We start from the raw sequence: 4,027 nt of genomic DNA on the forward strand, positions 1-4,027 counted from the left end.
ATAACTAAGTAATCAACTAGATGTAGAGAACATAACTAAGTAATCAACTAGATGTAGAGAACATAACTAAGTAATCAACCAGACATAGAGAACATAACTAAGTAATCAACCAGATATATGAAACATAACTAAGTAATCAACCAGATGTAGAGAACATAACTAAGTAATCAACCAGATGTAGAGAACATAACTAAGTAATCAACCAGATGTAGAGAACATAACTAAGTAATCAACCAGATGTAGAGAACATAACTAAGTAATCAACCAGATGTAGAGAACATAACTAAGTAATCAACCAGATGTAGAGAACATAACTAAGTAATCAACCAGACTTAGAGAACATAACTAAGTAATCAACCAGATATATGAAACATAACTAAGTAATCAACCAGATATATGAAACATAACTAAGTAATCAACCAGATATATGAAACATAACTAAGTAATCAACCAGATGTAGAGAACATAACTAAGTAATCAACCAGATGTAGAGAACATAACTAAGTGTTCATGAATAACCTCGAACAACAACAAAAGAAAACAAAGGTTTGTTTAGTGGTTATTTGTAGACGATAGATATAATGGAAAATACATTTATGCAAGCCTCCAAATTTCTGTAAACAATTTGGAACATGTTTATTTGTTTCTTTGGTTCTTTAAAAAGAAAACGGCTTTATTAAAATATGATATATCTTTATATATTTTATTCATTAATTTCTAACTCATATCGGTTTAAAAGTAAATTGTTTTTATTAATCTAAACGTTTGTTTTTAAACTTTTTATGTATTTCACAGCGTAAAGAGTTAAAAGTAAAAATACTCACCAGGTTCATCTGCTGTGTTGAAGAAAAAAGAATACAATATTAATATTGCTTGTTCTACACGAACCACAACGCTAAAATATTTAAAACGGATTATTCATATCTTGGTAAGGTGAACAGTATTTGATATTTTTATTGCTTTGTACTTAGTTATAAGTTATACTTATCACTCGAAGAAAGAGTTCTCAGAATTATTTAAATATTGTTAAGAAGTATTTTTGAAATTTCCATTTTTAATTTGATTTTGTAGTAAAGACTGAATATTGTCATTACATATATAGCTAGGCCTATTCTCACACGTACCGCTCTCTCCAATTTCAGTAAGGTATACCAAACATCAGGGTGCCAGTAGGGAGCGTTTTCTTCGAAATCAATAGACCGTTTTCCTAAAAAAAAAAAAGATTATATTTACAAATATATAGAATAATATTGTTTCATGTAGTTCTACTTATAGACATTAATGCGTTTTGAATCACTTGTTCGTGTATGTTTGAAAGACAGGTGGGGTAATAGGCTGTTAGTTAAAATACTGGAATATGCTACGGTTCTTTATTATTGAAAAAACTTTACATTTTTGTGGTGTCAACGCTTGTTGCTGGCAAAGCGTGATTATAATTAGTTATATTTATCACAATATTAAGTTCTTTGTATCTTAAATCAACATTCTTTATGGTCCCTTAGGATTTTAAGAAGAAAAAGAGTGTATAATAGTATTTCAACCACACTATGTCCACCATAGCCATTGCCGACGACGCATTTCGCTCAGTACCAGAACTAATCAGATAGGCCAGAATACAACAAATGCAGTAGTGTTCCAAGCATTTATAAGGCATCAGAAAAAACAACCCTAAGTATTTCAACCACATTATGTCCACCATAGCTATTGCTGACGACGCATTTCGCTCAGTACCAGAACAAATCAGATAGGCTGGAATACAACAAATACAGTAGTGTTCCAAGCATTTATAAGGCACCAGAAAAAACCCTAAGGAAGCAAATGAAGAATGCCGTGTTTAAAAAGAATCTCCTTATAAATAATATCATTAATTTATTATAGTTTTAGTCTGAGATTTTGAAAGCTGTTACTATTTTTTATTATGCATTATTAAAGATTTCTGTAAAACGAATATAGAAATTAAATCTTTAAACTTAAGAAACACTTACAACTAATGTTTAAATGAGCACGATAACATTGAGATGTTAAACTTTCTGCCAGAGATTGATGAAGTGTTACAACTTCCGAATACGTATATATAAAATACTATTTTAGCTTCAAATAGCTGTAGTTAATATAGCTGAAACTGTCAACATGTTGGATCATTAAGAAAGCTTTTCCTGCCTTTTTCGTGATGAAACACGGTCCGTACAGCCTACATCTTACGTATTTGAAAATTCCGTATGCACGTCGATCTTCCTTGAATTAGATTTCAACGGTCAGTTTCGTTTAATCTTTGTTCAGCAGAAACACACCGCTAAACAGCTCCAGGTGATTTATTATTGTCGTGATTAACGTTAAAAACGGACTTCATTAGCGTGACTAGCTATGCACACGGGTTCATTAATATTCCTTTTTTGATCATAATTTCTCGATGAATAATTGTCAAATTTTCCGTAAGTAATTTACAAAATGTATGGATGATTCAGTGAGTGATATTTTAATATTATATCATCTACATGACACACACACTGTTGATAACTAGTCCTAGAACAGACTGGGATTCTAAACCACAATAACATAACATCTCGTGACATAAACCGTTGATAACTAATCCTAAAACAGACTGGGATTCTAAATCACAATAACATAACATATCGTGACACACACACTGTTGATAACTAGTCCTAGAACAGACTGGAATTCTAAAACACAATAATTTAACATCTCGTGAAACACATTGTTTATAACTAGCTCTAGAACAGACTGGGATTCTAAATCACAATAACATAACATATCGTGACACACACACTGTTGATAACTAGTCCTAGAACAGACTGGAATTCTAAAACACAATAATTTAACATCTCGTGAAACACATTGTTTATAACTAGCTCTAGAACAGCCTGTGATTATAAATAACAATAACTTAACATCTCGTGACACACAGTGTTGATAACTAGCCCTAGAAGAAACTGTAATTCTAAATCACAATAACTTAACATCTCGTGACACACACTGTTGATAACTAGTCCTAGAATCGACATATAAAAAATCATCTAAACAAACGTTTCTTGGGTGAATAAATAAATAAAAAAAGTTCAGTAAAGTTTGACAAAACAATCTAATCTTTCTTCTACGTCATTGTTACGATCAAAAGATTTAAGCATGTTTTTTGTTTTTTTCAAAGGATTAATAGAGACATTTCGTGTAGGCAAAAAGGACACTTCTGGATATCTTCATATCTATACGACCTGCAAAGTTTGAGTGATTGTTTTGTCACTGACATCTTCATCCGAACGTTCTGTAATGTCACGTTTCTCTAACTATATTGCACATAAACGGTCCTTCATGTCTGACCACAGCCGCTGACCGATGGTTATGCAGGCTTTCACAGTGTGGTGCTCATATAACACGGTACCCCCACAGGGAGGTAGTTGTGGGGTAAGAATAGAAAGAAGATTTTTTTTTGAATTTCATCCTTCTTCTTCAATTGGTTATTTTTGTTTTTCGTTTTTTCATGGCCTACCTCTCAGTAACTTATTTCTTTATGGCCTACCTCTCAGTAACTTATTTCTTTATGGCCTACCTCTCAGTAACTTATTTCTTTATGGCCTACCTCTCAGTAACTTATTTCTTTATGGCCTACTTCTCAGTAACTTACAATATACCTCACAGATAACCATCGATATTATTTATATTTCAACTCAAAATGTGACATTTCGTTTTCACGAAAAAGTTTATCAGATCATTATGATAAAGAACAAAAACGATATTAAGGGGGTCACATCCCCAGAGCCAGACTAGTAGAGTGAATAACAGCAACGACAGTGAGTGGATCACATCCTCCAGAGCCAGATCAGTAGAATGAACAACAGTAACGCTAGCGAAGGGATCACATCCCCCCCCCCCAAGCCAGATCAGTAAAGTGAACAACAGTAATGATAGTGAGGGGGGGTCACATCCCTTACAATTAGAACAGTAGAGTGAACAATAACAAAGACGAAAAGACAACTCAAAACATCATACATAAGATATACATTCCATCTCT

At 32.7% G+C, this 4,027-nt stretch overlaps 1 long non-coding RNA gene across 1 annotated transcript in view; it reads right to left on the minus strand.

Annotated features, from left to right (window-relative positions):
- The window catches only part of LOC111083791, an 8,744-nt gene extending 7,619 nt beyond the window's left edge, over positions 1-1,125 (minus strand). The window contains exon 1 of the long non-coding RNA XR_002609248.1: positions 825-1,125. This is a non-coding gene — a long non-coding RNA (uncharacterized LOC111083791). The remainder of the gene's footprint in view (positions 1-824) is intronic.
- Positions 1,126-4,027: the final 2,902 nt, after the last annotated feature.

This window comes from Limulus polyphemus, unplaced genomic scaffold (genome assembly GCF_000517525.1).
Source record: "Limulus polyphemus unplaced genomic scaffold, Limulus_polyphemus-2.1.2 Scaffold11215, whole genome shotgun sequence".
Classification (NCBI taxonomy): domain Eukaryota; kingdom Metazoa; phylum Arthropoda; class Merostomata; order Xiphosura; family Limulidae; genus Limulus; species Limulus polyphemus.